General features: G+C 39.4%; 7 non-coding genes across 7 annotated transcripts; all 7 read right to left on the reverse strand.

The window, feature by feature from the left end:
• Positions 1 to 171: 171 nt before the first annotated feature.
• On the reverse strand, positions 172 to 243 carry TRNAP-UGG (transfer RNA proline (anticodon UGG)). Its single transcript has one exon. It is a non-coding gene; the product is annotated as a tRNA-Pro (tRNA).
• Positions 244 to 2,430: 2,187 nt separating this feature from the next.
• TRNAV-CAC (transfer RNA valine (anticodon CAC)) lies at positions 2,431 to 2,503 on the reverse strand. Its single transcript has one exon. It is a non-coding gene; the product is annotated as a tRNA-Val (tRNA).
• Positions 2,504 to 2,803: 300 nt separating this feature from the next.
• TRNAP-UGG (transfer RNA proline (anticodon UGG)) lies at positions 2,804 to 2,875 on the reverse strand. The gene has a single exon. It is a non-coding gene; the product is annotated as a tRNA-Pro (tRNA).
• Positions 2,876 to 5,427: 2,552 nt separating this feature from the next.
• TRNAP-UGG (transfer RNA proline (anticodon UGG)) lies at positions 5,428 to 5,499 on the reverse strand. The gene has a single exon. It is a non-coding gene; the product is annotated as a tRNA-Pro (tRNA).
• A 2,128-nt stretch (positions 5,500 to 7,627) lies between these two features.
• Positions 7,628 to 7,700, reverse strand: TRNAV-CAC (transfer RNA valine (anticodon CAC)). The gene has a single exon. It is a non-coding gene; the product is annotated as a tRNA-Val (tRNA).
• A 300-nt stretch (positions 7,701 to 8,000) lies between these two features.
• On the reverse strand, positions 8,001 to 8,072 carry TRNAP-UGG (transfer RNA proline (anticodon UGG)). Its single transcript has one exon. It is a non-coding gene; the product is annotated as a tRNA-Pro (tRNA).
• A 2,566-nt stretch (positions 8,073 to 10,638) lies between these two features.
• TRNAP-UGG (transfer RNA proline (anticodon UGG)) lies at positions 10,639 to 10,710 on the reverse strand. Its single transcript has one exon. It is a non-coding gene; the product is annotated as a tRNA-Pro (tRNA).
• Between the last annotated feature and the right edge of the window lie 1,521 nt (positions 10,711 to 12,231).

Raw genomic sequence — 12,231 nt, forward strand, 5'->3', positions numbered from 1 at the left:
AGTTCAGCATTTTTGCAAAATGCTTAAAGAGAAATGTTTCCTATTTGCTCAGGCAGGGCAAGGTTAAAAGCATGAGACTCTAGCAAATATTCATCCACTACTGCAAAGAGAAAATTGATATTGGCTTTGAAATGCATACTTCAATACTACTTTAAAAAAGCACCAATGAAAGGGCTCATCCGGGATTTGAACCCGGGACCTCTCGCACCCAAAGCGAGAATCATACCCCTAGACCAACGAGCCTTCGAAAGACCCGCACCTCTGAAAAGCTAATACCAGCTCTAAGCACGCAATGAAGATCATGCTGGGGACTTTTTCATGCTTGGTCTGTGAATACACATGAAATTCAGTGTCAACTTACCCTTTCTCAAATGATATCACTATCATTTATAAGTGTCCCCTTTTATTTTGTCCCAGCATTGGACACGTCTTACAGGAAGTCAGCACTTATTTATCTATTTCTGCAGTGGCTAGACCCTAAAGAGAAAGAATAAAAAGCTGTTCATAACAACATAAGAAACACATGTTGCATTTTTTCTCAAATGCTTATTCCCTTTGTGCAAATCGGAATGCCAAGCTGAATAACTGGGTCACAGATTCTGGCTAATTATCTTTCCCTTGAATGCAAGTAGCAATAAAAACAGCCTAATGCAGGACTAAAGCATTCCTTGCAAGCCTCTAACATCATAACATAACTGAGCTGCTGGTAGCAAGCTAAGCAATAAATACCTTCCCAAAATGAAAAGTACATGTGCTAATTCGCTCAATCAGCGCTCGATCAGGCTCGATCAGGCGAGATATAGAAAAGGTGGAAAGGGTCCAAATGGCTGTCCCTTCCTTTTTAGGGTGGGTCCTTCTGACTATCATAGGATTGCTTGTACGAGTGGCCAGGGTCAGAGAAAAAACTTTCAACCCTTCTCAGTGTTCTATCCAGAAGCAGGCATTTTCTGTGCCTTTAATTTCAGGCTTTTCCCAGCAGTCTCTGTTCTGCCTATGTAAATTAACAAAAGCAGTGCTTATTCATCACTTACTCTAATGTCCTTACTGTCCAGAAAGCTCTGCCTAAGTATGCTTTTTTTCTTTTTCAGTGAAATTCTAAATGTTTTTTCTGCCCAGTCTATGGCAGTAGAATGCTGCTTATGATGCCACATTTTGTTGAATCACCAAGGTACAACTACAGAGGAATATATGAGTCTGAACGACATGGAACTCTTAGCTAACACATCACAATGTGTGATGCTTGCCAACCAAGCACTAGATTCTGGAGCGCTGATGATCAGAACATTCTGCTCCTGAAGGAAAGGAAAGACAGCTTGATGGAAAATAAAGTCTCAGTTTATATTAACGCTCTCTCTCTCCCAATATCTATCTATCTATCTATCTATCTATCTATCTATCTATCTATCTATCTATCTATCTATCTATCTATCTATCTATCTATCTATCTATCTATCTATCTATCTATCTATCTATCTATCTATCTATCTATCTATCTATCTATCTATCTATCTATCTATCTATCTATCTATCTATCTATCTATCTATCTATCTATCTTTATATATGGATACCTGCGTACACATACATATAGATATGCCATGCATTCCTTTAGATTTGTTCCAACCTCTTACCATTTATTTGAGAATCCCTACTTTTCAAGTGACTGCAAATGAAGTCATTTCCGGCACTTTTTGGCCGGTGCAAGGTAACAAAAACACATGACAACTTTTAATGAAAATTATTGGTCTCTTTATTAACGCGCACTGTCAAACATGGGGCTTTCACACGTCAGGTAAACATGATAACCAATATACAACAAAAGCAGATGTAGATTGCTTATCAATGCCGGGATAGAACAGTTGTGAATTGAGTAGAAGAAGGGCCCCTGAATTGATACTTATTATATACAGCCTGTAAGATAGTGAAAAATGCAGGCTAGGAAAGGAGATGCAAATATCAATGTATTAGAAAAATACATAAAGAGGAGTGATTTGCTTTTATTCATTCAAGGCTAGAAAAAATCAACATACTATTGCAAGCATTCATAAACCACCAAATCGAAATAAACAATTCTGACATTAAACGTAAAGGTGACGATGCATTTGTATCATCACCTTGAGAAGGGTCACCGAGGAATTGAGCCCAGGGCTTCTGCACTTAAACACCAGAAACACTCCACTAAACTAAGATGCCTGTTGGTGCCAACAATTCCCAAAGTTAATGCATGTTCTAGGTGAGCAATGAACAGAATGCAGGGCTCTTTTCAAAGCGAGGTCTGTGAATCAACAGATACATCCACATGCCAATTACTTTAGTGTTTTTAAGAGAATTCACTTTCTTGGAACGAGTCTGCATGAAACCATCTTCAGGGCCTGGACAATTTCATGGCAAAACGGCACCTCTCAACATTGCAGCCAAGACAATATAACAACTGTTTCTGCCCGGTTTCGAACCGGGGACCTTTCGCGTGTGAGGCAAACGTGATAACCACTACACTACAGAAACAGATGTCTACAGTTGATTCTTCTGTGATGAAACTTCTCAAAACAGGCTATTCCAAGGGCCTCTGGTTTTAGATTTCTTTCATGCAACCTTCCCAGACAGCCCTAGCTGAACGCTTGTATATGCCATGCAAGTTCAGCATTTTTGCAAAATGCTTAAAGAGAAATGTTTCCTATTTGCTCAGGCAGGGCAAGGTTAAAAGCATGAGACTCTAGCAAATATTCATCCACTACTGCAAAGAGAAAATTGATATTGGCTTTGAAATGCATACTTCAATACTACTTTAAAAAAGCACCAATGAAAGGGCTCGTCCGGGATTTGAACCCGGGACCTCTCGCACCCAAAGCGAGAATCATACCCCTAGACCAACGAGCCTTCGAAAGACCCTCACCTCTGAAAAGCTAATACCAGCTCTAAGCACACAATGAAGATCATGCTGGGGACTTTTTCATGCTTGGTCTATGAATACACATGAAATTCAGTGTCAACTTACCCTTTCTCAAATGATATCACTATCATTTATAAGTGTCCCCTTTTATTTTGTCCCAGCATTGGACACGTCTTACAGGAAGTCAGCACTTATTTATCTATTTCTGCAGTGGCTAGACCCTAAAGAGAAAGAATAAAAAGCTGTTCATAACAACATAAGAAACACATGTTGCATTTTTTCTCAAATGCTTATTCCCTTTGCGCAAATCGGAATGCCAAGCTGAATAACTGGGTCACAGATTCTGGCTAATTATCTTTCCCTTGAATGCAAGTAGCAATAAAAACTGCCTAATGCAGGACTAAAGCATTCCTTGCAAGCCTCTAACATCATAACATAACTGAGCTGCTGGTAGCAAGCTAAGCAATACCTTCCCAAAATGAGAAGTACATGTGCTAATCCGCTCAATCAGCGCTCGATCAGGCGAGATCAGGCGAGATATAGAAAAGGTGGAAAGGGTCCAAATGGCTGTCCCTTCCTTTTTAGGGTGGGTCCTTCTGACTATCATAGGATTGCTTGTACGAGTGGCCAGGGTCAGAGAAAAAACTTTCAACCCTTCTCAGTGTTCTATCCAGAAGCAGGCATTTTCTGTGCCTTTAATTTCAGGCTTTTCCCAGCAGTCTCTGTTCTGCCTATGTAAATTAACAAAAGCAGTGCTTATTCATCACTTACTCTAATGTCCTTACTGTCCAGAAAGCTCTGCCTAAGTATGCTTTTTTTCTTTTTCAGTGAAATTCTAAATGTTTTTTCTGCCCAGTCTATGGCAGTAGAATGCTGCTTATGATGCCACATTTTGTTGAATCACCAAGGTACAACTACAGGTGAATATATGAGTCTGAACGACATGGAACTCTTAGCTAACACATCACAATGTGTGATGCTTGCCAACCAAGCACTAGATTTTGGAGCGCTGATGATCAGAACATTCTGCTCCTGAAGGAAAGGAAAGACAGCTTGATGGAAAATAAAGTCTCAGTTTATATTAACGCTCTCTCTCTCCCAATATCTATCTATCTATCTATCTATCTATCTATCTATCTATCTATCTATCTATCTATCTATCTATCTATCTATCTATCTATCTATCTATCTATCTATCTATCTATCTATCTATCTATCTATCTATCTATCTATCTATCTATCTATCTATCTATCTATCTATCTATCTATCTATCTATCTATCTATCTATCTTTATATATGGATACCTGCGTACACATACATATAGATATGCCATGCATTCCTTTAGATTTGTTCCAACCTCTTACTATTTATTTGAGAATCCCTACTTTTCAAGTGACTGCAAATGAAGTCATTTCCGGCACTTTTTGGCCGGTGCAAGGTAACAAAAACACATGACAACTTTTAATAAAAATCATTGGTCTCTTTATTAACGCGCACTGTCAAACATGGGGCTTTCACACGTCAGGTAAACATGATAACCAATATACAACAGAAGCAGATGTAGATTGCTTATCAATGCCGGGATAGAACAGTTGTAAATTGAGTAGAAGAAGGGCCCCTGAATTGATACTTATTATATACAGCCTGTAAGATAGTGAAAAATGCAGGCTAGGAAAGGAGATGCAAATATCAATGTATTAGAAAAATACATAAAGAGGAGTGATTTGCTTTTATTCATTCAAGGCTAGAAAAAATCAACATACTATTGCAAGCATTCATACACCACCAAATAGAAATAAACAATTCTGACATTAAACGTAAAGGTGACGATGCATTTGTATCATCACCTTGAGAAGGGTCACCGAGGAATTGAGCCCAGGGCTTCTGCACTTAAACACCAGAAACACTCCACTAAACTAAGATGCCTGTTGGTGCCAACAATTCCCAAAGTTAATGCATGTTCTAGGTGAGCAATGAACAGAATGCAGGGCTCTTTTCAAAGCGAGGTCTGTGAATCAACAGATACATCCACATGCCAATTACTTTAGTGTTTTTAGGAGAATTCACTTTCTTGGAACGAGTCTGCATGAAACCATCTTCAGGGCCTGGACAATTTCATGGCAAAACGGCACCTCTCAACATTGCAGCCAAGACAATATAACAACTGTTTCTGCCCGGTTTCGAACCGGGGACCTTTCGCGTGTGAGGCAAACGTGATAACCACTACAATACAGAAACAGATGTCTACAGTTGATTCTTCTGTGATGAAACTTCTCAAAACAGGCTATTCCAAGGGCCTCTGGTTTTAGATTTCTTTCATGCAACCTTCCCAGACAGCCCTAGCTGAACGCTTGTATATGCCATGCAAGTTCAGCATTTTTGCAAAATGCTTAAAGAGAAATGTTTCCTATTTGCTCAGGCAGGGCAAGGTTAAAAGCATGAGACTCTAGCAAATATTCATCCACTACTGCAAAGAGAAAATTGATATTGGCTTTGAAATGCATAATTCAATACTACTTTAAAAAAGCACCAATGAAAGGGCTCGTCCGGGATTTGAACCCGGGACCTCTCGCACCCAAAGCGAGAATCATACCCCTAGACCAACGAGCCTTCGAAAGACCCTCACCTCTGAAAAGCTAATACGAGCTCTAAGCACGCAATGAAGATCATGCTGGGGACTTTTTCATGCTTGGTCTGTGAATACACATGAAATTCAGTGTCAACTTACCCTTTCTCAAATGATATCACTATCATTTATAAGTGTCCCCTTTTATTTTGTCCCAGCATTGGACACGTCTTACAGGAAGTCAGCACTTATTTATCTATTTCTGCAGTGGCTAGACCCTAAAGAGAAAGAATAAAAAGCTGTTCATAACAACATAAGAAACACATGTTGCATTTTTTCTCAAATGCTTATTCCCTTTGTGCAAATCGGAATGCCAAGCTGAATAACTGGGTCACAGATTCTGGCTAATTATCTTTCCCTTGAATGCAAGTAGCAATAAAAACTGCCTAATGCAGGACTAGAGCATTCCTTGCAAGCCTCTAACATCATAACATAACTGAGCTGCTGGTAGCAAGCTAAGCAATACCTTCCCAAAATGAGAAGTACATGTGCTAATCCGCTCAATCAGCGCTCGATCAGGCGAGATCAGGCGAGATATAGAAAAGGTGGAAAGGGTCCAAATGGCTGTCCCTTCCTTTTTAGGGTGGGTCCTTCTGACTATCATAGGATTGCTTGTAAGAGTGGCCAGGGTCAGAAAAAAACTTTCAACCCTTCTCAGTGTTCTATCCAGAAGCAGGCATTTTCTGTGCCTTTAATTTCAGGCTTTTCCCAGCAGTCTCTGTTCTGCCTATGTAAATTAACAAAAGCAGTGCTTATTCATCACTTACTCTAATGGTCTTACTGTCCAGAAAGCTCTGCCTAAGTATGCTTTTTTTCTTTTTCAGTGAAATTCTAAATGTTTTTTCCGCCCAGTCTATGGCAGTAGAATGCTGCTTATGATGCCACATTTTGTTGAATCCCCAAGGTACAACTACAGAGGAATATATGAGTCTGAACGACATGGAACTCTTAGCTAACACATCACAATGTGTGATGCTTGCCAACCAAGCACTAGATTCTGGAGCGCTGATGATCAGAACATTCTGCTCCTGAAGGAAAGGAAAGACAGCTTGATGGAAAATAAAGTCTCAGTTTATATTAACGCTCTCTCTCTCCCAATATCTATCTATCTATCTATCTATCTATCTATCTATCTATCTATCTATCTATCTATCTATCTATCTATCTATCTATCTATCTATCTATCTATCTATCTATCTATCTATCTATCTATCTATCTATCTATCTATCTATCTATCTATATATGGATACCTGCGTACACATACATATAGATATGCCATGCATTCCTTTAGATTTGTTCCAACCTCTTACCATTTATTTGAGAATCCCTACTTTTCAAGTGACTGCAAATGAAGTCATTTCCGGCACTTTTTGGCCGGTGCAAGGTAACAAAAACACATGACAACTTTTAATGAAAATCATTGGTCTCTTTATTAACGCGCACTGTCAAACATGGGGCTTTCACACGTCAGGTAAACATGATAACCAATATACAACAAAAGCAGATGTAGATTGCTTATCAATGCCGGGATAGAACAGTTGTGAATTGAGTAGAAGAAGGGCCCCTGAATTGATACTTATTATATACAGCCTGTAAGATAGTGAAAAATGCAGGCTAGGAAAGGAGATGCAAATATCAATGTATTAGAAAAATACATAAAGAGGAGTGATTTGCTTTTATTCATTCAAGGCTAGAAAAAATCAACATACTATTGCAAGCATTCATACACCACCAAATCGAAATAAACAATTCTGACATTAAACGTAAAGGTGACGATGCATTTGTATCATCACCTTGAGAAGGGTCACCGAGGAATTGAGCCCAGGGCTTCTGCACTTAAACACCAGAAACACTCCACTAAACTAAGATGCCTGTTGGTGCCAACAATTCCCAAAGTTAATGCATGTTCTAGGTGAGCAATGAACAGAATGCAGGGCTCTTTTCAAAGCGAGGTCTGTGAATCAACAGATACATCCACATGCCAATTACTTTAGTGTTTTTAAGAGAATTCACTTTCTTGGAACGAGTCTGCATGAAACCATCTTCAGGGCCTGGACAATTTCATGGCAAAACGGCACCTCTCAACATTGCAGCCAAGACAATATAACAACTGTTTCTGCCCGGTTTCGAACCGGGGACCTTTCGCGTGTGAGGCAAACGTGATAACCACTACACTACAGAAACAGATGTCTACAGTTGATTCTTCTGTGATGAAACTTCTCAAAACAGGCTATTCCAAGGGCCTCTGGTTTTAGATTTCTTTCATGCAACCTTCCCAGACAGCCCTAGCTGAACGCTTGTATATGCCATGCAAGTTCAGCATTTTTGCAAAATGCTTAAAGAGAAATGTTTCCTATTTGCTCAGGCAGGGCAAGGTTAAAAGCATGAGACTCTAGCAAATATTCATCCACTACTGCAAAGAGAAAATTGATATTGGCTTTGAAATGCATACTTCAATACTACTTTAAAAAAGCACCAATGAAAGGGCTCGTCCGGGATTTGAACCCGGGACCTCTCGCACCCAAAGCGAGAATCATACCCCTAGACCAACGAGCCTTCGAAAGGCCCGCACCTCTGAAAAGCTAATACCAGCTCTAAGCACGCAATGAAGATCATGCTGGGGACTTTTTCATGCTTGGTCTATGAATACACATGAAATTCAGTGTCAACTTACCCTTTCTCAAATGATATCACTATCATTTATAAGTGTCCCCTTTTATTTTGTCCCAGCATTGGACACGTCTTACAGGAAGTCAGCACTTATTTATCTATTTCTGCAGTGGCTAGACCCTAAAGAGAAAGAATAAAAAGCTGTTCATAACAACATAAGAAACACATGTTGCATTTTTTCTCAAATGCTTATTCCCTTTGCGCAAATCGGAATGCCAAGCTGAATAACTGGGTCACAGATTCTGGCTAATTATCTTTCCCTTGAATGCAAGTAGCAATAAAAACTGCCTAATGCAGGACTAAAGCATTCCTTGCAAGCCTCTAACATCATAACATAACTGAGCTGCTGGTAGCAAGCTAAGCAATACCTTCCCAAAATGAGAAGTACATGTGCTAATCCGCTCAATCAGCGCTCGATCAGGCGAGATATAGAAAAGGTGGAAAGGGTCCAAATGGCTGTCCCTTCCTTTTTAGGGTGGGTCCTTCTGACTATCATAGGATTGCTTGTACGAGTGGCCAGGGTCAGAGAAAAAACTTTCAACCCTTCTCAGTGTTCTATCCAGAAGCAGGCATTTTCTGTGCCTTTAATTTCAGGCTTTTCCCAGCAGTCTCTGTTCTGCCTATGTAAATTAACAAAAGCAGTGCTTATTCATCACTTACTCTAATGTCCTTACTGTCCAGAAAGCTCTGCCTAAGTATGCTTTTTTTCTTTTTCAGTGAAATTCTAAATGTTTTTTCTGCCCAGTCTATGGCAGTAGAATGCTGCTTATGATGCCACATTTTGTTGAATCACCAAGGTACAACTACAGGTGAAAATATGAGTCTGAACGACATGGAACTCTTAGCTAACACATCACAATGTGTGATGCTTGCCAACCAAGCACTAGATTTTGGAGCGCTGATGATCAGAACATTCTGCTCCTGAAGGAAAGGAAAGACAGCTTGATGGAAAATAAAGTCTCAGTTTATATTAACGCTCTCTCTCTCCCAATATCTATCTATCTATCTATCTATCTATCTATCTATCTATCTATCTATCTATCTATCTATCTATCTATCTATCTATCTATCTATCTATCTATCTATCTATCTATCTATCTATCTATCTATCTATCTATCTATCTATCTATCTATCTATCTATCTATCTATCTATCTATCTATCTATCTATCTATCTATCTATCTATCTATCTATCTATCTATCTTTATATATGGATACCTGCGTACACATACATATAGATATGCCATGCATTCCTTTAGATTTGTTCCAACCTCTTACCATTTATTTGAGAATCCCTACTTTTCAAGTGACTGCAAATGAAGTCATTTCCGGCACTTTTTGGCCGGTGCAAGGTAACAAAAACACATGACAACTTTTAATAAAAATCATTGGTCTCTTTATTAACGCGCACTGTCAAACATGGGGCTTTCACACGTCAGGTAAACATGATAACCAATATACAACAGAAGCAGATGTAGATTGCTTATCAATGCCGGGATAGAACAGTTGTGAATTGAGTAGAAGAAGGGCCCCTGAATTGATACTTATTATATACAGCCTGTAAGATAGTGAAAAATGCAGGCTAGGAAAGGAGATGCAAATATCAATGTATTAGAAAAATACATAAAGAGGAGTGATTTGCTTTTATTCATTCAAGGCTAGAAAAAATCAACATACTATTGCAAGCATTCATACACCACCAAATAGAAATAAACAATTCTGACATTAAACGTAAAGGTGACGATGCATTTGTATCATCACCTTGAGAAGGGTCACCGAGGAATTGAGCCCAGGGCTTCTGCACTTAAACACCAGAAACACTCCACTAAACTAAGATGCCTGTTGGTGCCAACAATTCCCAAAGTTAATGCATGTTCTAGGTGAGCAATGAACAGAATGCAGGGCTCTTTTCAAAGCGAGGTCTGTGAATCAACAGATACATCCACATGCCAATTACTTTAGTGTTTTTAGGAGAATTCACTTTCTTGGAACGAGTCTGCATGAAACCATCTTCAGGGCCTGGACAATTTCATGGCAAAACGGCACCTCTCAACATTGCAGCCAAGACAATATAACAACTGTTTCTGCCCGGTTTCGAACCGGGGACCTTTCGCGTGTGAGGCAAACGTGATAACCACTACAATACAGAAACAGATGTCTACAGTTGATTCTTCTGTGATGAAACTTCTCAAAACAGGCTATTCCAAGGGCCTCTGGTTTTAGATTTCTTTCATGCAACCTTCCCAGACAGCCCTAGCTGAACGCTTGTATATGCCATGCAAGTTCAGCATTTTTGCAAAATGCTTAAAGAGAAATGTTTCCTATTTGCTCAGGCAGGGCAAGGTTAAAAGCATGAGACTCTAGCAAATATTCATCCACTACTGCAAAGAGAAAATTGATATTGGCTTTGAAATGCATAATTCAATACTACTTTAAAAAAGCACCAATGAAAGGGCTCGTCCGGGATTTGAACCCGGGACCTCTCGCACCCAAAGCGAGAATCATACCCCTAGACCAACGAGCCTTCGAAAGACCCTCACCTCTGAAAAGCTAATACCAGCTCTAAGCACGCAATGAAGATCATGCTGGGGACTTTTTCATGCTTGGTCTGTGAATACACATGAAATTCAGTGTCAACTTACCCTTTCTCAAATGATATCACTATCATTTATAAGTGTCCCCTTTTATTTTGTCCCAGCATTGGACACGTCTTACAGGAAGTCAGCACTTATTTATCTATTTCTGCAGTGGCTAGACCCTAAAGAGAAAGAATAAAAAGCTGTTCATAACAACATAAGAAACACATGTTGCATTTTTTCTCAAATGCTTATTCCCTTTGTGCAAATCGGAATGCCAAGCTGAATAACTGGGTCACAGATTCTGGCTAATTATCTTTCCCTTGAATGCAAGTAGCAATAAAAACTGCCTAATGCAGGACTAGAGCATTCCTTGCAAGCCTCTAACATCATAACATAACTGAGCTGCTGGTAGCAAGCTAAGCAATACCTTCCCAAAATCCTTCCCAAAATGAGAAGTACATGTGCTAATCCGCTCAATCAGCGCTCGATCAGGCGAGATCAGGCGAGATATAGAAAAGGTGGAAAGGGTCCAAATGGCTGTCCCTTCCTTTTTAGGGTGGGTCCTTCTGACTATCATAGGATTGCTTGTAAGAGTGGCCAGGGTCAGAAAAAAACTTTCAACCCTTCTCAGTGTTCTATCCAGAAGCAGGCATTTTCTGTGCCTTTAATTTCAGGCTTTTCCCAGCAGTCTCTGTTCTGCCTATGTAAATTAACAAAAGCAGTGCTTATTCATCACTTACTCTAATGGTCTTACTGTCCAGAAAGCTCTGCCTAAGTATGCTTTTTTTCTTTTTCAGTGAAATTCTAAATGTTTTTTCCGCCCAGTCTATGGCAGTAGAATGCTGCTTATGATGCCACATTTTGTTGAATCCCCAAGGTACAACTACAGAGGAATATATGAGTCTGAACGACATGGAACTCTTAGCTAACACATCACAATGTGTGATGCTTGCCAACCAAGCACTAGATTCTGGAGCGCTGATGATCAGAACATTCTGCTCCTGAAGGAAAGGAAAGACAGCTTGATGGAAAATAAAGTCTCAGTTTATATTAACGCTCTCTCTCTCCCAATATCTATCTATCTATCTATCTATCTATCTATCTATCTATCTATCTATCTATCTATCTATCTATCTATCTATCTATCTATCTATCTATCTATCTATCTATCTATCTATCTATCTATCTATCTATCTATCTATCTATCTATCTATCTATTATATATGGATACCTGCGTACACATACATATAGATATGCCATGCATTCCTTTAGATTTGTTCCAACCTCTTACCATTTATTTGAGAATCCCTACTTTTCAAGTGACTGCAAATGAAGTCATTTCCGGCACTTTTTGGCCGGTGCAAGGTAACAAAAACACATGACAACTTTTAATGAAAATCATTGGTCTCTTTATTAACGCGCACTGTCAAACATGGGGCTTTCACACGTCAGGTAAACATGATAAC

Source organism: Lissotriton vulgaris, unplaced genomic scaffold (genome assembly GCF_964263255.1).
Source record: "Lissotriton vulgaris unplaced genomic scaffold, aLisVul1.2 SCAFFOLD_1851, whole genome shotgun sequence".
NCBI classification, from domain to species: Eukaryota; Metazoa; Chordata; class Amphibia; order Caudata; family Salamandridae; genus Lissotriton; species Lissotriton vulgaris.